This window comes from Lathyrus oleraceus, chromosome 7 (assembly GCF_024323335.1).
Source record: "Lathyrus oleraceus cultivar Zhongwan6 chromosome 7, CAAS_Psat_ZW6_1.0, whole genome shotgun sequence".
Lineage (NCBI taxonomy): Eukaryota > Viridiplantae > Streptophyta > Magnoliopsida > Fabales > Fabaceae > Lathyrus > Lathyrus oleraceus.
In genome coordinates this window covers 125,626,773-125,649,361 of record NC_066585.1, presented here as the reverse complement: position 1 = coordinate 125,649,361, position 22,589 = coordinate 125,626,773, and positions in this window count along the sequence as shown.

The following is a 22,589-nucleotide window of genomic DNA, read 5'->3' as shown; positions in this document are numbered from 1 at the left end:
CATATCTAATCAACCAGAGATCCAAAATTCACAAACTATACATGGAAATCACCATCAACATGTCCAGAACAAGCACAAAAATTTTCATTCATTTCTTTAAAGGTATGAGCATTTCATGAAGGTTTTAGCAACACATGCAAAAAATGTACACAAGTCAAAGATCAATAGGCAAAGTCAAAATTTCTCCAAGCACAACTTGTGGTACTATGCCTATAAAACTCTAGACAAAATTTGGGATCTATCAAAAAAAGTCTCACTAATTTTGGATTAATAATGAATTTTTTATGATTTTTTAAAGTCTTGTTAATTAGGTGAAATAATTATTTAAAATGAATTATGAATTAAATTAAGGTTGTGGCAATTTTGTAATTATCTCTTCCAGGAAGCAAAACGCGGCGTATTAGTAATGTGGTGGCAGCGCGTGAGTGGCTCAGCGCGGCGGGAAACACATTTTGAATTGGCCAGGCAAAAGTTCAAGATCAAACACGGCTTAAATCCAGAATTTCTCTTCCTTCTTCGCACACTCATATGTTCTTCAACCTTCCAATTCGGTTACGCTCAAATCCTCACCAAAACTCACAAATGATATACCAATGGAAAGGTCTAAGTACCAGGATCATGAATATGCTAACGATTTTGCCTAACTCTCACTATATCTCACGGATCGAGCATTTAAAGAAACGACATCAAAACTTCAAATCGAAATAACTCAATCAATAGTTAACCAAATCCAAAACCAAGCATAGCACAATGATCTACACTGAACACACTACAAAACACATATCTCAATTTAAGCAATAGCGAGATTCGAATTGGCACCTTAGATTGAAGACAGTGATGAATTTGTGTGTATTTGGACGTGATTCTTCAAAACAGATGAAGAAGAAGCTTTAGGAAGATGAAAGCAACTCGTAGCTTGATCCAAGACAGCTCCACGTGTGAGAAACTTCAATTTTCCATTGATGAACCTATGATGAACAGTCACGAATTGGATGCTTTTTGGCAATGAATTGATGAAACAGTTGGAGAAGGAAGATCAAGGAACACGAAGCAAAAAGAATTTTGCACTTTGGTGAAGAATTGAAGAAGATTGATGAGAAAAAGGGATGAAGCTTTTTGGAGAATTTGAGAGGTTCTTGGTGAAATTCTGTTACAGATCTTGGTGTGTGTGATTGTAATCAAGATTCGGTTACAATTAAAGCTTTATACTCTTGCTTAATCACCTTACTAATCACCAATTAACCAAATGAAATGTAATTAGCATAATGTGGTTTTTTCAATGCAAGGGCAAAATTGGTATTTCACATAAGGGCTCATGACAGCTGTATGACAGCTCATACATCTCCTAAATATCATTTGTGATGTGTTGGCTTTGATCCCATGTTGATTGGCATTGTATTTTTCATTTTCACTATGTCATGCCAAATTTTGCATTTTAAGTGCAAGTTCCAAAATGGCCTAGCCAAATATTGCACCTTGAAAACTTATGATAGTCCAAACCATTTCTATTTGGCATATGTGATGTGTTGCACAAACTCCCATTCCAAAATTCCCATTATTTCTCAAGTTGGACCATTTTGCCCTTGGATTTTAATTGTACACTTGAAAATTGACCTTTTGCATTGACCATTTTTGATAAATTCCAATTATGCACCATGAAAGTACATGTTAAATGGAGTTTGCTCATAAAAAGATCACTCATTTTGGACACTCCATGTGAAAGTTATGCCACTTTGATTATAGGTCTTTTTTGAAATTGAATGGACCATAACTTGTCAACCATACATGGAAATTTCAAGTTCTTGGACTTTTTGGAAAGGTAAGAACAAGATCTACAACTTTCATGTTGAACAAATTTTCATTTGAAGCTTCCTTGGACATGTAATTTTGTGGTCAAAAACTTTCCATTTTTGGAAACTTCCATTACAAGTCACTTTCTATTTTTGGCAATTTTTGTTCTGACTTTATTTTCTTCATTCTTGAGCTTTGCAATGTCAAATAACACTTGTTCCAACATGAATGAAGTGTATCCAACTCTCTCCCACCTTCAAATCCATAAAATCAAGCACAGTTGACCACAATTGACTTTTTCAGCTGATAGATGAATTTGGCAATGCACTGATCAATCTGAGCCCCAATTCTCTGATGAAATGGCTCAAGAGTGAAACCCTAGCCTCCATAAGCTCAATACAATCATGAAATGATCCCCATATCCATTGTAGACCCCATCTCCTTGCCATGCCCTGATTGGCCCAATGCAACTGATTAGGGTTGACCAGTGGTCAAAACCCTAATCTCAAGGTATCTGATCAATCTTCTGAATCTCCTTGGATGATATCAAGACCATGATGATGATGATGTATCATTGCAACCAAGATGAAGACCAATCTCCTTTGAGAACCACAAAACCCTAATTTGAATCACCACCCTTAGATGATCAATGACCAGTCCAATGAAACCCTAGCTTGCACATGACCTCCTATCTTCTGATCAAGACTTGGGAGAATGGCTTGCACAATGTAACCACATGATATGAAATATGCAATGCCTAATGACCTAAAATGATATGTAATATGTTAAACTAGTCCCAAAAGAGGAGGGCAAATTTTGAGGTGTTACAACTGCCCCTATTCAATCCACTGTGAACCTGTCGATATGAATAGCCTCGGCTTTCAGATGATCAGGATGAAGAGTGATTGAATACCAAGAACAGACGAACAATTTGCACTCTGATGGGAAAATAATTAACAATGCCTGTCAGAATCGGCAAAGAAACAATCTTGAAGAAAAATCCGTCTGGTACGGAAAAGTCGGCCTGAACACCGAACAATGTCGACCTGGATACCAAAACAAATGGTAACACAGGGATAACCATGGCCTGAACGCCACATCCGCTCGGGATTATTATTCTTTTTCTTTTTATGCTTTTCTTGAACCTCGAAAATTTTCTTCCTTTTTTATTTTCTTGAACCCCGAAATTTTCTCTTGCGCAAATGATCCTCGGATCACTGCATTTGAACCCCGTTCTCCTGTTTGCCAAAATAATGAACCCCATTCTCCAGTTTGAACCCCAGTCGCCTGACGATAACTCACGATCGCCACTGTGAACCCCGCTCTTCAGAAAATGTCGCAACATCTCCCTTTCTCCATTTGAACCCCGTCTCCAGAAAATGCCTCAACATTTCCTTTTCTCCGTTTGAACCCCGTCTCCAATTTCTCGTGATAATTCCGCTGGCAACGTCGGAAATAACACCAAACCACTCTGAGGGCGACATATCAGAGGGTATACCTTCACAGAAGGAAGGTAAGATGTGCATCTCTTCCTCAGAAGACACCCATAACGACCTTCATTGGCCTCAGCCAAAGTCTAAGGTGACACATGAACAGAAGATAATCCTTCGGACCTCATCCAGGATATAATCTTCAACTTCAATCTCCATTTGGACCCCGATCTCCAGAAAATGTCTCAACATTTCCCTTTCTCCATTTGAACCCCGAAAATCGCGCTGACCGCGTAACATCCTTCGATTTCAATCCCATCTCCGTTCGACGGAAAAAACTCATCCAGTATTGCACTACTGGAGAACACTGCTGATCTGACATCACGATACTAAACTCCTCAGAGTAACATCTTTACCATCCGGCGAAACCAAAATCTCAAGCGGTAACCACAGCTTGAATTGCGTTGGTCGCGTAATGCTTTCCACCTCTGTCCGACGGAAAAAATTTCCTCCAGTATCGCACTACTGGGGATTACCTCTGATTAAAACCACGATGCTAGACTCCTTGGAGTAACACCTTGCTCTGCGGATAAAACCACCTCTCAAACGGTAACCACGGGTTGAGACTAGCTTGTGCTTGCAATATGATGCATGATTGATTTTTTCTGCGTAATGCTCCATAATTATGGAAATGCTACGCGCTTTATTATTTTTCTATGCAACATGCTATGCTATTTTTTTTCATGATGAATGTATAAAAAGTATCCCCTTCAAGGGATTCTGCTGAGGAGCATGAGACACTCTGCTGAGGAACTCGTCAATACTCCAATCTCCACCCCGCTGGGGAATAATACTGCTGCTGGGACAAGGCAACCCTTGCTGGGGAAGAACCTCCTTTGCACTCTGTGGGGATACAACAATCTTTGACTTGCTGGGGATATTAATCCCGAACCTGCTTTGGGGAAACCCCACAGATACCTGACGACTTCACTGGGGAAATGCTCACCGATACTCTGCTGGGGAAACAGCCACCTCCAGGCCTGGCAACTGGGGAAGCATCGATCTAACACCTGCTGGGGATAACCATCCTGACCCTGCTAGGGAAGCGAATGCCATTCCGCTGGGGATTACCCATGCAATCCATAGATAGAATCAACTCAGCTGGGGATGCAGATATCAGTCCGCTACGGAAACTCATCCAATCCACTGGTAGGATGAACACTGCTGGAGATATATTTCATTGAAACCCGCTCCACTCGGGGATAGCAACCTTCGGCCTGGCTGCTGAGGAAACACTGTTTTTAAACCTGCCAGGGATAACCATCCTGACTCAGCTAGGGGATCCACAGACCTTGGACCTGCTGGGGAGTTAGTCCTTACAACTCCGCTTGGGGACTTCGCTGGGGAAATGAGAAAAGTTGGTACAGAACACCCATCGACCCGTCGAACCATGGTATCCACCTCCCAATCTCGTATCAGCTTTCCACTTTTGAGAATTCCCAAACTCGTTTGGACCTTTTTTGCCCCATCATCTTGTATTCCCAATCGCTCCGTGCTCGACGAAGAACGAGCTCCTGGGATTTATACATAATTTCAATTTTCCGACTTTGAAGAGTCTTCTTGATTAAATCCAAAGGTCGTCGTACGCCTCAACGCCTCTTCGCCACTTCTCTACCCATTCACTCATCCTTGATTGGACCCTGCGGGGAATCTCTACAGACTTTCCAATCTTCCGATTTTGAAGAGTCTTCTTGATTATCATCAAGGATCGTCGTACGTCTCAACGTCTTCTCCGTCATCCCTTCATATTCTTTCGTCCGTGATTGGACTCCCTGGGGATTTGTTTTGTCAAAGCTTCCACACCACAACCTGCAAGTGAGTGAAAAATATCTAACAACACTTGCAAAACAGACCGTTAGATAAAACCGTGCCCCAGGCGTGTCAAGATTTCAACACTTGGGTCACTCAATCCTTCCGAATAAGATTTCAAGCCTCAATCTTATAAGCATGCATTGGAAGGGACCTGTATGTCTTAAAATGCAAGATTCTTTATAAAAAATATTCGGATGTTTTTGCAATCAAAGCGGTAACGAAAACAAAAAACAAAATTATTTGACTGAATATGCATTTTATTGATTGAAAAAGTGTGTGGCTCAAATTGAGCAATACAAAGGAAGCAATCCCTGAAAAGAGGTAATTGCGCACAAAAGGAAAAAATCTATCCTAATGGCAATGTGAAACCCGTGATCTCATCGAGTTCCAACTCGGTTACACCCCATATGTCCTCAGACTCTCCGTGTTTTCTGCCTTCTGAACAAGACGCTTCCGACTGATCCCTACCGGGTATTATCCATGATGCTTTAACCAAAGCGCAAACGATCATGCTAGACGCAGTTGTTCGTTTCAATCCCTCTTTTGCCTGGACCGCCCTTTCGGGTTTTCAGTCCACCGGGATACCCTTTTTTGCCCAAGTCGCCTTTTCAGGTTTTCGACTTGCCGGGTGTACAGTTTTTTTCTTTTTATCCCTAATTTTTGCCCGAACCTTTCTTTCTGTTTTTTGGTTCGCCGGGATGCCCATTTTTGCCTGGACTATTTTATTCTTTTCGTCCAGCGGGTCTCTTTACACGAAGTATTTTTTAACTGCGTCCGCATTCACAGGGGATGGAAAATCCTCGCCATCCATGGTCGTTAACATCAAGGATCCACCAGAGAAAACCTTCTTGACCACGAATGGACCTTCATAATTCGGCGTCCATTTGCCCCTTCGATCGTTTTGAGGAGGAAGGATCCTTTTCAGCACCATATCACCTACGTGATATACCCGAGGTCGTACCTTCTTGTCAAAAGCACGCTTCATCCTTTGCTGGTACAACTGCCCATGACAAATGGCTACCAGCCTCTTTTCTTCAATCAGGCTCAACTCTTCGTATCGGGTTCTTACCCATTCAGCCTCTTGCAACTTGACGTCCATCAGGACTCTTAAAGAGGGAATCTGAACCTCAACAGGTAATACAGCCTCCATCCCATATACCAATGAGAAAGGAGTTGCCCCAGTAGATGTACGCACCGACGTTCGATACCCATGCAACGCAAACGGCAACATCTCATGCCAGTCTTTATAGGTTACCACCATTTTCTGCACAATCTTCTTTATATTCTTGTTGGCTGCCTCAACCGCCCCATTCATCTTCGGACGATAGGGAGAAGAATTGTGATGCTCAATCTTGAATTCCCGGCACAATTCTGCCATCATCTTATTGTTCAAATTAGAACCATTATCAGTAATGATTCTCTCGGGAACCCCGTATCTGCAAATGATGTCTCTCTTGAGAAATCTGGCAACGACCTGCTTTGTCACATTCGTATAAGAGGCTGCTTCAACCCACTTGGTGAAGTAGTCAATAGCCACTAATATGAACCTGTGCCTATTCGAAGCCGTAGGCTCAATCTTTCCGATCATATCAATGCCCCACATAGCAAACGGCCATGGAGACGACATTAAACTCAACGAATTAGGAGGCACGTGCACCTTATCAGCATAAATCTGGCATTTATGACACTTCCGCACGTAATTGAAACATTGGGCCTCCATCGTCATCCAATAATAACCTGCTCTCAGCAGCTTCTTTACCATCGCATTCCCACTGGCATGGGTACCGAACGATCCTTCGTGAACCTCTTTCATCAATTGGCTTGCTTCTTTATCATCAACACATCTGAGCAAGACCCAATCAAAATTCCGCTTGTACAGAACCCCATCCTTATTCAGGTAAAACACCATGGCCAACCTCCGCAAAGTCTTTCGGTCCTTTTTCGATGCTCCCTCAGGATACTCTTGAGTCTCTAGATAGCGCTTGATATCATAATACCACGGCTTCTCATCATTAGGCGCTGTATCAACAGCAAACACATAAGCCGGCCTATCCAGACGACCTACTTCCACATTGGGGAACTGATTCCACCACTGCACCTTAATCAAGGCGGCCAGAGTAGCCAAAGCATCTGCCAAAGGATTCTCCTCTCTAGGCACATGATGCAACTTCACCTTGGTGAAAAACGTCAACAATCTCATTGTATAATCTCGATATGGAACTAAATGAGACTGATGCGTATACCATTTCCCGTTAACTTGATTTATCACCAGAGCTGAATCTCCATATATGACAAGGTTCTTGATCCTCAAATCAATCGCCTCCTCAATCCCCAATATACAAGCTTCATATTCAGCCACGTTGTTGGTACACTCAAATGTTAGCCGGGCAGCAAAAGGAATATGAGATCCTTTCGGCGTAACCAAAACAGCACCAACACCGCTTCCATTCACGTTAACGGCCCCATCAAACATCAAAATCCATTCGGATTCCGGGTCAGGCCCCTCCTCCGGGATTGGTTCCTCACAATCTTTCGATTTGAGAAACATGATGTCCTCATCAGGGAATTCAAACTTCATCGGTTGATAATCATCAATAGGTTGCTGGGCGAGGTAATCAGACAATACACTCCCCTTGATCGCCTTCTAAGAGGTATACTGAATATCATACTCTGTCAAAATCATTTGCCACCTCGCAACCCGTCCGGTCAATGCTGGCTTCTCAAAAATGTACTTGATTGGATCCATCTTGGAAATCAATAAAGTGGTATGAACCAGCATATACTGCCTTAGTCGGCGAGCAGCCCAGACCAAAGCACAGCAAGTTTTCTCGAGCAGTGAATATCTTGTTTCACAGTCGGTAAACTTTTTGCTAAGGTAGTATATGGCATGCTCTTTTCGACCAGACTCGTCATGCTGCCCCAATACACACCCCATAGACCCCTCGAGGACTGTCAGGTACAGAATTAACGGTCTTCCCTCCACAAGAGGCATCAGAATTGGAGGCTCCTGCAAATACTCTTTTATTTTTTCAAATGCCGTTTGGCAATCATTATTCCACCTGACCGTTTGATCTTTTTTTAACAACTTGAATATCGGTTCACACGTGGCTGTTAGATGAGATATGAACCGTGAAATGTAGTTCAATCTACCTAAGAAACCACGAACCTCCTTTTCTGTTCTCGGTTCAGGCATTTCTCTTATTGCTTTTACTTTTGCAGGATCAACCTCGATTCCTTTCTCACTCACAATGAACCCCAGCAATTTACCGGACCGCACTCCGAACGTGCACTTGTTCGGATTCAACCTCAGTCTGAACTGTCTCAGCCGATCGAACAACTTGGCCAGATCTACCAAATGTCCCTCTTCTGTTTGGGACTTTGCTATCATGTCATCAACATAGCATTCAATTTCATGATGAATCATATCATGAAACAAAGTCACCATGGCCCTCTGATAAGTAGCACCGGCGTTCTTGAGACCGAATGGCATCACCTTGTAACAAAAAGTGCCCCACGGTGTAATGAACGTTGTTTTCTCCATATCCTCTGGCGACATTTTGATTTGATTATAGCCAGAAAAACCATCCATGAAGGAAAACACCGAGAATTGAGCTGTATTATCTACCAACACATCAATGTGCGGTAATGGAAAATCATCTTTCGGACTAGCTCTATTCAGATCTCGGTAGTCCACACACATTCTCACTTTCCCATCTTTCTTCGGGACTGGTACAATATTTGCAACCCATGGCGGATAATTAGTGACAGCAAGGAAACCAGCATCCCACTACTTCTGCACTTCCTCTTTGATCTTCATCGCCATATCAGGTCGAGTTCTGCGCAACTTCTGCTTCACTGGAGGACAATCTGTTCTCAACGGTAGCTTGTGCACAACGATGTCGGTATCCAACCCTGGCATACCTTGATAAGACCAGGCAAAGATGTCAACATACTCTTTCAACAACACTACCAATCTGCTCTTGACACTTTCCTCCAAAGCAGCCCCGATTTTCACCTCTTTCTTGACCTTGTCGGTACCCAGATTTACAACCTCAATCGGCTCTTCATGCGGCTGAATCACCTTCTCCTCTTGTTTCAACAATCTGGCTAATTCCCCTGGCAGTTCACAATCTTCTTCGTCTTCTTCTTCAGCAAGATAGATTGGATTGTCGAAGTCATACAAGGGTGTAACAGGATTGTTATCAATGAGATCCGGAGAAGAATCGCATCTGCATGAATGTTGATTCATGCATTGCTTTAGAACCGGAACGAGACAAATTTGAAAAAAGAAGAATGAAAACATTGCCATTTTTATTTGTTTTATTTTTAAACTGCAAAAATAAACGAAAAACAGGGAACACCGCTTTTAACTGAAAAAACATCCTTTTATTAATGATGCGAATTTGCAAATTTAAACATGAGGTGGCCCTTACAATGAACCATTACGTGTCGGGCAACACATATGGCTTTCATGCATATAAACTGAAAAACAGGAAAAATATTACTCTTCCAGCAGAGTGACCCGGATGATCTTTTCAGCCTTCCAGTTCTGGATTCCCATCCCTGGTGTGCACGGCTTTATCCATCGGTCCATGTCACAGTCGCTATCAGCGTCTTCACCCATCATGCAGATGTGACCCGGATCCAGCATTCCGGCACTGGTGAAGGTGACTGACGTACGACGTCCTCTGCCCTGTCCTGAGCCTCGGCCCGGCTGGTACCCTACTCCGAAGCGGTCCTTCTTCGCAGGGACATCCATCATTCTGCCCCAACCAGTAGCCTCTCCACTCTTTACCACCTCAGCGGCCTGCTTGTACGAAGCTATGGACGGCTTCTCTTCCTCCTTGGCAAAAAGAGCATTCTCTACCTTAACGGTTTCAAATGCTTGACTAGGCGTCTCCCAGATTTCGCCGTCCATCTCCACATATTTGAATGAGGACAGGTGGCTGACAAAGATGTCCTCTTCTCCGCACACAGTGACGACTTGACCCTCCCAAATGTACTTCAACTTCTGGTGCAAAGTCGACGTCACTGCCCCAGCAGCATGAATCCATGGCCTACCCAACAAGCAACTGTATGCCGGCTGAATATCCATGACATAGAAAGTTGACTTAAACACCTCTGGGCCAATCTTCACTGGCAGCTCGACCTCTCCAAACACGGCCCGCTTCGACCCGTCGAAATCCCGCACAATCAAATATGTCGGAGTCAAAATCAGCCCATCACAGTTTAGCTTCGCCAGAGCCTTCTTTGGCAACACATTTAAAGAGGAGCCGGTATCAACCAGCACATGCGAAAGCACGGCTCCTTTACATTCCATAGCAATGTGTAGCGCCCGGTTATGATTCCTCCCATCCACCGTCAGATCCATGTCCGTAAAGCCCAGCCCGTGGCTAGCATGCACATTGGACACGACCGTCTCCAATTGGTTTATAGTGATCTCTTGAGGAACATAAGCTTTCTTCAAAATCTTTAATAAGGCCTCCCTATGCCCCTCAGAGCTTAACAGCAATGATAGAATGGATATTTTGGAAGGAGTCTGCTGCAGATGGTCTACCAGCTTGTACTCGGACTTCTTAATGATCCGTAGAAATTCCTCTGCATCATCATCAAGTTTGCCTTCCGTCCCCGCAGGCGCCGGTGTCACCACAGGAGTACTTCCACCCACCACAGCTTTTCTTTTTGCCCTGGCTAAAGCCTCGGCCTTTTCTCTTTTCTCTTTTTCTCCCTCTCCTCCCCTCAGGGCATCTGGAGCAAACAGTCTTCCACTGCGAGTGAAACCGCTGGGACCGGCATTATCCACCTTTAGCACGGCGGTTTCACTTGCAGTTTGATCGTCTATCTTCTCCCCATTACAGTACACTTCTCCCCCATAATGCCAAGGTACGGCATCATCTTTGTCATATGGAATTGGTCCAGGTACCGTGATGGTAACTAGAGCCGCTTCAGCAAGATTAGACAAATCCACCGGATCAAAGTAGATTGTTATGGTGGAGACTTCCATCTTCCCCTTATCAGCCTTCTTCTCAACCACAATACTTCCCTCGTCCATCAAACCCTGGACAGTCCTTCTCAACAATACGCATCCCTCGGGAGCAACAGTGCACTCGGCACAACCAGAATCACAACCCGGGTAGACCCCATTTTTCAACAACTGCCTCTTGACCTCGGCCAGAGGAGTCTTCAACTGATCCACAGACAACAACCCAACTCGATTCTCCTCAGAGATCGCATTCACCCCCCTCTGACCATGCGCGGGCATGGGGTTAGCATTCACATTGGGAGACGGTGCAAAGTTGATTGCCTTCGAATCCACTAAATCTTGAACTGCGTGCTTAAAAGCTTTACAGTTCTCAATGTTATGCCCAGGCGCACCTGAGTGGAATTCATATTTTGCATTTTCATCATAGCTGGCTGGCCTTTGATCAGGTCTCAAAGGTGCCAGAGTTCTAGTCTGCACAAGCCCCAAATCCATCAGCTTCTTAAACAGAAAAGCATAGGTCACCGGAGGTCTGTCAAATTGTCTGTCCACAGCTCTCCCCCTGACTTGGTAACCAGCCCTCTGCGGCCTCTGCTGGAACGGTTGCCTCTGTTGTTGAGATTGTTGCTGTTGCGGTTGCTGTTGTTGTTCAGCAGGAATGATTACTGCAGCAGTGTGCTGAAAGTAACGATCCCTACTGGGTCCTCGTTGAGCGTAGACAGCACTAGTATCCCCTTCCTTCTTCCTTTGACCGTTATTACCAAACGGCTTTTTCGATCCTGAAGAAGAGGCGTTACCCTGAATTTTACCGAGCTTCAACCAACTCTCTATCCTTTCCCCCGCCACGACAATATCAGAAAAGTTGGTCACCGGACAACCAACCATCCTCTCAGCAAATGCCCCCTGCAGGGTTCCCATGAACAGATCCGACATTTCTCTATCGACAAGAGGAGGTTGCACCCTGGCAGCCAACTCTCTCCACCGCTGGGCATACTCCTTAAATCCTTCATTATTCTTTCGAGACATACCCTGCAGCTGGGTACGACTCGGAGCCATGTCAGCGTTGAACTGATACTGCTTGAAGAACGCGTCCCCAAAATCCTGCCCGTTCTTAACATCTGAGGACTTCAGCTTGGTGTACCATTCCAAGGAGCCTCCGGACAGACTGTCCTGGAAGAAGTACATCCACAGCTTCTGATCCATAGTATACGCAGAGATCTTGCGGACAAAAGCTTGCAGGTGAGTTTCGGGGCAGGAACTCCCATTATATCTGTCAAAAGCGGGCGCCTTGAACTTCTGTGGGATCACGATCCCCTCTACTAGCCCCATGTTTGACATATTAACCACCCCAGGAGTGGCGTAGCTTTCAAGAGCTCTGATTTTCTCAGCCAGCAGCTGAATCTCTTTGTTCTGCGGAGGAGCACCATACTGACCCAAGGGCTCATTATGCATTGAAAACTGGTCTGCTTCCCTGTCTTCCTCTCTGTCCTCATCAAACCCGTAGAATGGAGGCAACAGACCGTCCTTCATATTCTGCCCCAGACCGGGCCCAGGTTGACCACCAGCACCGAAACCAACAGCATTGTTCACTATACCGACCGTTGTCCTTTTACCGCCATCTCTAGACCCCAGCCCCTGGTTGGAGACACCATCCAAGTTTATACCACTGTTTGCTGCTGAAGCCCGCTCGAGCTTCTCGACTTTATCTACCAGCGCCTTCTGACCAACCGCAAAGCCTTGCATGATGTTGATCAGCTCAGTCATCTTATCCTTCAGCTCGAGGATATCTGTGTTGGGAAGATCCATGAGTCTGGGAGTGTTGCGTCTCGTGAAATATCTGTGAGGACGGGTTGAGTGCAAAGGTACAGTTCTGCGAGCACGAGCAATGATTCCTGAAACAATCAAGCACGTTAGCAACAGATACCTGCAAAATAAAACACAAGTTATTATGATCAATGCATGGATGCAGTGTCTATCCATATGAAGAACACTTTGTCTCTTGATCCTGGCATCATCGAGATAAATAATAACTCGGCATCAATATTTTGATATTCAGCATTTGATTTCATCATACAGATCGGAGATATGTGATTGAGCATGATACCCCCAACCATGTGTGTGCTTGTGTGAGTGCATACGGTAAAGCAAATAAAGCTTGAAGATCAATCGCTGAATGAAAATCAACATCACATAGCAAAATGCACAATAAGTGCCATAGTCATACATCAAAACAGATACAAATCTCCAAAATCAGGAAAGAAATACAAACAAATGAATTCCCGTCAACAAGCCTGACGGTAATCCACTACAAATGAAAGATCTAGCCTGATGAGGGTCCCACAGATGACCCTATCTCATCTTCCATCCTTGCGAACTCTGCGGCGAACCTGAGCTCGGTATTCTCCTGCTGTAATCTCCCCACCTCCTTCTGGTGAATCTTCATCTGCCTGAAGTAGTGATCTCTCTCGGCCACGTAATGATCCCTTTCAGCAATGATCTTCAGATTTTCTGACTCCTTAACCTTCAGCTTTGCCTCCCACTCAGCAATGAGTACTCTGGCTCTAGCATCTCTCTGATCCCTCACGAGGATTTGCCTCCGCTTCTCATCTTCAATGACTTTTGAAGCTCTAGCCAATCTCTCCTTGGTGATGTCATGCTCTCTGGTAGATGATGCTAAGGCTTGGCTGACCTTCCCATAGTAGGCAGTATCCATCTCAAAGCGCTTTGCTTCCAGGGCATGTCGCTTGTCTTGATCTTCCATCTTCACTCTGAACTCCTGATTAGCCCTCTGAACCCGAGCAACACTCATCTCCAATTCCGTCTTCTCTGCAAGCAATTGATCTCTCTCCCGCTTCATCTCTAAGAACTCGTCCATACTGACAGTAGAAGGAGTCTCCTCAATCAACGGATACCAAGGATCAACCATAGGAAATGGTAAACAAGTAAACTCCACTCTCTTACTGAGCCAGTCATCGAACGGAGGAAAAGATCTGTTATTAGCTCTACCCCAGGAAACCTTGCCTTTCCTTTGAATGCTGCGCCATGCCTCAGCTACCTGCTTCACCTGGGCCTGATTACCCTCAACTGGGAAGTATACAGATTCCTGAACCTCACTTTTGAACGGAGGAAGCTCCATAGCAAATCCCATCTGCCTCTTAAGAAGTGTCGGGTTATAATTAATGCAACCCTGAACTCCTATAAGCGGTACATTGGGAAAACCCTTACAACTGCAGATAAAGTCTTGTCCAACCCCACTACTGTGAGTCCAATCTATGTCCTTGGCCCTCAAACCCATCAGTTTGGTCGCCCAATTAACATTCTGGCCCAGAAGAACAAAAGCACCCTTAGACGGCAAGTAACCCATAAACCACTTGTGTAGCAGCTAAGCGCAACACCGAATCAATCCCCCACGCCTTTTCTCGTTCCGGTTATGGACCGAGTAATAGACATCTCCAATCAAGGTAGGAATAGGATTTCCTCGAACAAACAAGCGAATGGCATTAATATCCACGAAGTTCTTCTGGTTTGGAAACAGAATGATCCCATAAATGCCCGCAGCAATCAAAGCACAGACAGCTTCCCAATTACCCAACTCCGCCTGCTCCTTAGCCTTAGCTTCTAAGAAACTCAGATGAAAACCAGGCAACTTCCCCTTCTCTTTCAGATTACCCTTCACCATCTCCGGACTCAAATAAAGAGCAAGGGAAATCCCACTAATATCAGGTTCTTCCTTAGTAGTATAGAAAGGAACCTGATCTCTGATCTGAATACCCAAAATATCAGCATAATCCTCCATCAGCGGCCCGAGTAAGTAATCTGGGAAGATAAAACACCTCAAACCAGGATCATAGAACTGGAGAAGAGTATGAACGGCGCTTCTGTCTCTGTCAGTGAGTCTGAAAACCATCTTCAGAATACCCCCATACACCTCACGAAACAACCCCACATGGTCGGGTGCAATCAAAGCTATCATACCCTTCAGCATACTGATCTCTGGGTCGAAGAAACTGTAAGCCACATCGTCCTTCAAACCGGGTCTCCTCATGTATAAGAAATCTCTCAACCAGGATCTCGATCAAAAGGGTCCCTGCATATGGATAAACATGTGTTAGATGCAAGTAAATGCAAGATGTAATGATGCTGATGAATGAATGCAATGCGTTGCCATCCTCCAAGCCGTCTGATCATCTGCATTGAAACCTGGTCTCTGAACTGATCACAACCATCTGAAGGAGAATGTAATCACAAATCCGACTCAAGGGTTCCGAAATAAACGGAAGACAGATACACCATCATCATCAAACCATCTCTGAACAGATACCCATAATCATCTGAATCGGCCCAGGGAATCCTGAAATAAACGGATCCCCACTGATAAAATCGGCCCGGGGAATCCTGAAATAAACGGATCCCCACTGATAAATAACTCGGACAGCACTCCGGCGTCTCGGAAATAAACGGCCATAAATCCGACTTATAAACACGACTCTGATCAACGGAACCAAAAGTCACCATCTGAACATGCCTCTGAAAGAATCACCCTCCCCTCACAGGTAAATTCTAATCAGGTTATCCTAAGGCGGATAATAGTCTCGACAATCGGGCAGAGATACTCAATGGGTTTGCCCTTTCGGGTGTGCCATTGTAGCTCCCTTAAGATCGTCTAAACCAAAGATCCGGGAAATGATCGGTCACCAGAGTCAATAGTTCAAAAGAGATAACCCAACCAAAGTGGAAAACCCCACTGAGGAAGTGCACTTCTCAGATGAACCTCGTCCGGCTTGTGGTATGTCACGTCGCAACAATGTGCCCAACCGGCATGTGAGCGACGTGAGACCACGCTAATCCTAGGTGTATACTCGGGCCTGGGTTTTAGCCCCACTCAGAACACCCACCCCAAACAGATGAACCACCTGCACAGAGGACGGCAACATGATAGTATGATGCATGCAAATATTTATGCAAATATATACACTGTTAGAATAATAAATGCAATAAATAAAGAAAAACAAGCAACCTAAACTATCCTAGAACGCTAGGAGAGACTCGCTTAGGGAAGATGGACCAGCACAGGTCAACATCTATTGCTTCCCCAGCAGAGTCGCCAGCTGTCGCATCCGCGAAAAACAACCGGCAGGCTGAAACAAAAACAACACAGAGCCGCCACTGAGCGTTATTTATCCCAAGATAGGGAAAGGAAACACTCAGAGAAACCTAGAAAAAGCATGGTCTCGCGACCAAAGAGAAAGGGTAAGGGAGTCGGTTACGCAAGGGGAAGGTATTAGCACCCCTCACGTCCGTCGTACTCGACGGGATCCACGTTCTAAAAGAAAGAATAGGTTGCTAAAATAAACAGACAAACATCATACACACACGCTAAGACAACACATGTGGGGTTAAGAAGAAGAGAGCTCGATAGGACGTCGCATCCTATGCCTACGTATCTCGTCTGGAACGAGAATCAGAGCTGCCGTAGTTCGGCTCACGCACGCCAAACAAGCAAACAAAAACACAGGCAAACTGGGAGCCTGAATGCCAATCACTGGACTTACATCAGCATCCGAACCAAAACACTCACAAAAGGGCAAACGTGGAGCCCGACCGCCAATCACTAGGCTTACGTCGGCATCCGAACCAAAACACACGCCAGAAGATAACAAGCAAACACACACAAAAAGAAAAAAAGTGCCCGGAGAGACCTCGCACGGTCTCCTGCCTACATACCTCGTCTGGAACGAGGATCAGGGCGATGTAGTTCCCCTGAAAGGGAAAGAAAATCTAGCCAGAAACCAAGGGGAGACACACTACCAGGGAGCTGTACTCGAGCCTAGTGTTGTCATGCATCATTGCCCTACGTTGTGGTTTCTACCTACTTGCACAACTGCAAGCTAATCCTATCCAGGAAGAAAGCAAGCATACAAGCATACAAGCAAACAGAGCAAACAAATATTCACAAAGCACACACTATAACTAGTCAAGTGGGCTCAAACAATGGATTTGACTGCCAAAGTAAGTCATCTGTACATGGGTAGTATTCGCTCTTAACCTTGCCATTGCGGGGCTAAGGTGAAGCAGATGAAAGGTGAGTGAAGATTAGACTTCACAGCTCTTATCCTTGACCAGGGAGAGCTTCAGACAAAGGAGCGTGGGTTCAGAATGGAGGGACCCTTCTACGCTCAAAGACTCTGACTCGATTGTGCAACATCACAAGATCTTGGGTTTGTGTCCCAATGCATCTACACAGTGGTGTGAGCAGAGGGACAACTCACAGAATAGCGGGGGATAGATTGTATATCCCTTGGGTTCCGCCAATTGCCTCATAGAGGTCTTCACCTGCTTGGCACAAAAGTAAACAATCACAATCATCGCCTCTTAAGGAGGACTTCAGACAGTTGCCTGGCCAAGTAACAGGCCAGGTCTTCCAGACTACATGAAGTATAGAGATTCTACCTCAACTGGTTTAAAAAACCAAGCAACAGCAAGCAAGTTCTTAAAGAACTGTAAGCGACTAAATGTACCTGAAATCAATCAAGTATCATCAGTACTCAGACAAACAAACAGTAAACAGCAAATGTTAATCTATACAGACAACACAAGTCAATGCACACAAGTGCAAGCTATAAGCCTAAGCTCAAGCATCAATCCCTACAAAACAAAGTCATGTTAGTTCATAAACACCAACCAAACTCAATTCAAATTGCCTTGAAGCAATCTCCTTAAGCATTGTGCATTTCATCCTGAAAATCCACACCAAATGTGAGAAACTAGACCCCTAGGCCAAGCCTAGGGTCCAAAGGGGATAAAAAAATCAAAACAGCAAGTGTAATTCCACCAAAATCAAATTCCAACAAATCAAAAGCAAATGCAATTGGTCCCATGCTCATATCATTCACCAATATCAATTCATGCACAATATACCACAAACTAGGTCAAATACAACACCAAAAGTCCAAACAGAATGACTTCAATCAAAGGCATACCAAAACTATTCCAAAAATCCTCAAATAATTCACACCTAAACAGGACACAATCAACAAGTAGCATGTCAATTTTCAGCTCAATTGGACAAAAGAAAGTAGGTCAATGAAAATCAAAAAGTCCAGATACAATTATGTAAGCCAATTCAAGACATCCAAGCAAGCATCCATTTCAATAATTCATAAAATAGTGACAACAATTAAGAAATAAATGGGACCAAAAGCATGATGTCCCACAATGTGTCTACAATCAACATATCAAATTTCATCTTCATCCAATACCATATGAGAATTTCACAAGCAAAATGCCAACATGTGTCACATAAATTCACAAAATGAGCATACAGAGAAGAAAATTATCAATCAATTAGAAAATGACATCAAAAATTCCAGCAAAAATCACATGTTATCTTGATATATCAATGATCATTCATGCAAAAAATTGGAACCATCAAACATTCCTAAGCCAGGCAAATAAAATCAGAAAGTTGACCTAGCTTGGTGTGACACAAATTGTCACACCTCTATTCAAAAAATCATATCTAATCAACCAGAGATCCAAAATTCACAAACTATACATGGAAATCACCATCAACATGTCCAGAACAAGCACAAAAATTTTCATTCATTTCTTTAAAGGTATGAGCATTTCATGAAGGTTTTAGCAACACATGCAAAAAATGTACACAAGTCAAAGATCAATAGGCAAAGTCAAAATTTTTCCAAGCACAACTTGTGGTACTATGCCTATAATACTCTAGACAAAATTTGGGATCTATCAAAAAAAGTCTCACTAATTTTGGATTAATAATGAATTTTTTATGATTTTTTAAAGTCTTGTTAATTAGGTGAAATAATTATTTAAAATGAATTATGAATTAAATTAAGGCTGTGGCAATTTTGTAATTATCTCTTCCAGGAAGCAAAACGCGGCGTATTAGTAATGTGGTGGCAGCTCGTGAGTGGCTCAGCGCGGCGGGAAACACATTTTGAATTGGCCAGGCAAAAGTTCAAGATCAAACACGGCTTAAATCCAGAATTTCTCTTCCTTCTTCGCACGCTCATATGTTCTTCAACCTTCCAATTCGGTTACGCTCAAATCCTCACCAAAACTCACAAATGATATACCAATGGAAAGGTCTAAGTACCAGGATCATGAATATGCTAACGATTTTGCCTAACTCTCACTATATCTCACGGATCGAGCATTTAAAGAAACGACATCAAAACTTCAAATCGAAATAACTCAATCAATAGTTAACCAAATCCAAAACCAAGCATAGCACAATGATCTACACTGAACATACTACAAAACACATATCTCAATTTAAGCAATAGCGAGATTCGAATTGGCACCTTAGATTGAAGACAGTGATGAATTTGTGTGTATTTGGACGTGATTCTTCAAAACAGATGAAGAAGAAGCTTTAGGAAGATGAAAGCAACTCGTAGCTTGATCCAAGACAGCTCCACGTGTGAGAAACTTCAATTTGCCATTGATGAACCTATGATGAACAGTCACGAATTGGATGCTTTTTGGCAATGAATTGATGAAACAGTTGGAGAAGGAAGATCAAGGAACACGAAGCAAAAAGAATTTTGCACTTTGGTGAAGAATTGAAGAAGATTGATGAGAAAAAGTGATGAAGCTTTTTGGAGAATTTGAGAGGTTCTTGGTGAAATTCTGTTACAGATCTTGGTGTGTGTGATTGTAATCAACATTCGGTTACAATTAAAGCTTTATACTCTTGCTTAATCACCTTACTAATCACCAATTAACCAAATGAAATGTAATTAGCATAATGTGGTTTTTTCAATGCAAGGGCAAAATTGGTATTTCACATAAGGGCTCATGACAGCTGTATGACAGCTCATACATCTCCTAAATATCATTTGTGATGTGTTGGCTTTGATCCCATGTTGATTGACATTGTATTTTTCATTTTCACTATGTCATGCCAAATTTTGCATTTTAAGTGCAAGTTCCAAAATGGCCTAGCCAAATATTGCACCTTGAAAACTTATGACAGTCCAAACCATTTCTATTTGGCATATGTGATGTGTTGCACAAACTCCCATTCCAAAATTCCCATTATTTCTCAAGTTGGACCATTTTGCCCTTGGATTTTAATTGTACACTTGAAAATTGACCTTTTGCATTGACCATTTTTGATAAATTCCAATTATGCACCATGAAAGTACATGTTAAATGGAGTTTGCTCATAAAAAGATCACTCATTTTGGACACTCCATGTGAAAGTTATGCCACTTTGATTATAGGTCTTTTTTGAAATTGAATGGACCATAACTTGTCAACCATACATGGAAATTTCAAGTTCTTGGACTTTTTGGAAAGGTAAGAACAAGATCTACAACTTTCATGTTGAACAAATTTTCATTTGAAGCTTCCTTGGACATGTAATTTTGTGGTCAAAAACTTTCCATTTTTGGAAACTTCCATTACAAGTCACTTTCTATTTTTGGCAATTTTTGTTCTGACTTTATTTTCTTCATTCTTGAGCTTTGCAATGTCAAATAACACTTGTTCCAACATGAATGAAGTGTATCCAACTCTCTCCCACCTTCAAATCCATAAAATCAAGCACAGTTGACCACAATTGACTTTTTCAGCTGATAGATGAATTTGGCAATGCACTGATCAATCTGAGCCCCAATTCTCTGATGAAATGGCTCAAGAGTGAAACCCTAGCCTCCATAAGCTCAATACAATCATGAAATGATCCCCATATCCATTGTAGACCCCATCTCCTTGCCATGCCCTGATTGGCCCAATGCAACTGATTAGGGTTGACTAGTGGTCAAAACCCTAATCTCAAGGTATCTGATCAATCTTCTGAATCTCCTTGGATGATATCAAGACCATGATGATGATGATGTATCATTGCAACCAAGATGAAGACCAATCTCCTTTGAGAACCACAAAACCCTAATTTGAATCACCACCCTCAGATGATCAATGACCAGTCCAATGAAACCCTAGCTTGCAAATGACCTCCTATCTTCTGATCAAGACTTGGGAGAATGGCTTGCACAATGTAACCACATGATATGCAATATGCAATGCCTAATGACCTAAAATGATATGCAATATGTTAAACTAGTCCCAAAAGAGGAGGGCAAATTTTGAGGTGTTACAATGTCTTCTGAAAAAAGTCTTAACTTCTGAAAAGCCTGGTTAACTAGCAACATGGTAAACTTTAATCAAAGTTCCTAGATTAGTTTTCAGAGTCAGAAGTAAGAATATTGAAGACAAATGATTGGGTGTCATAAAGGAAATAGGTATATCAAAATCATATCCACTACCCCCCCATTGTCATCAATCAAAAAGAAAGAAACAAAATAAAAACAAAACAAAACTTCATTTAATTAAAAAAACATAAGGTACAAGATCATAAATGATAAAATATTTAAACTTAAAGATTAGAAAATCAACAAGTTTTTAAAACTAAGGTTTAAGAAGGGGTGGAAGTCTATACATAATGGCAAGAAGCATCCCTTCAGTCTTGTTGTTCATTTTAGCCTGTTCCTTAAACATCACATCTTGCTTATACAGTTATGTCCTTACAACTATATTCTTTTGCTTTAACTCTTGCAGAGTCTTCAGAACTAGAGGAATGGGTTCAGAACCAAAGCCTTTAGCTTCCACAAATTGATTAGTTCTAGAAGAGGTTAATATTGTAGTTTCTTGAGCATGAGGAGGGGCTTTCACTTCAGCTTCAGTTTCTTCTTCAACTGTATTTTTTGGAATGGAAGGAGGAGTAACTATAGCATCTGCTTCAACTTCATCTTCTGCTTCTTCTTCTTCTTCTTCAGCAGTTTGAACTACTAGGATTTCAGTTCCAGGAGGAGGAAGTTATCTTATAGGAGATCTTGGGGAGAAAAGGTCCACAATAGGCTCTAAGTATTCAGTCAACTTGTCACTGGATCTTTTATTAGTACCTATGTAACAATTTAGCTCCTTAGAATGTGAATTCATCCATCTTATGAGACCAACTCATGCAACATCACTCTGTGTTAGATTGACACAATTTGTACAATATTAGACAACAAAGTGTAGACTTTCATTTGTCTCTGATTCAAACTGTCTAACTAAGTTATGTATTACCTTAAGATTTGTGATAAGGTTGTGTTTAAATAATATCTTTGAGTGAGAAGAAATTTCGATGGTTTGGTTAGAAATGATGTTTATTGTTTGGTCAGAAGAATCATGGGTAGATGGTTCGTTGTTTCTGATTTATTATGTGAAGGTGTCAATGACATGTTCATCTATGATAGGTTGAAGGGATAAAGTTGGTGGAGATGGTATGTGTCATACCCCGATTTTGGCCCTGAAAATTCTCCCCAATTCAATCTGTTTAAGCACATCTTCATATCCTTTGGATAGTTGTGCATCTACTCATGGTAATCAGAATAATGAATATGAAGAAATTGGCCATAGGAATGAGGATGGTTTTGGTTGATGTTTCCAAATTTTGTTTTGATACTTCACTGGATGTGGTAGGCCATAAGAAATGTGTT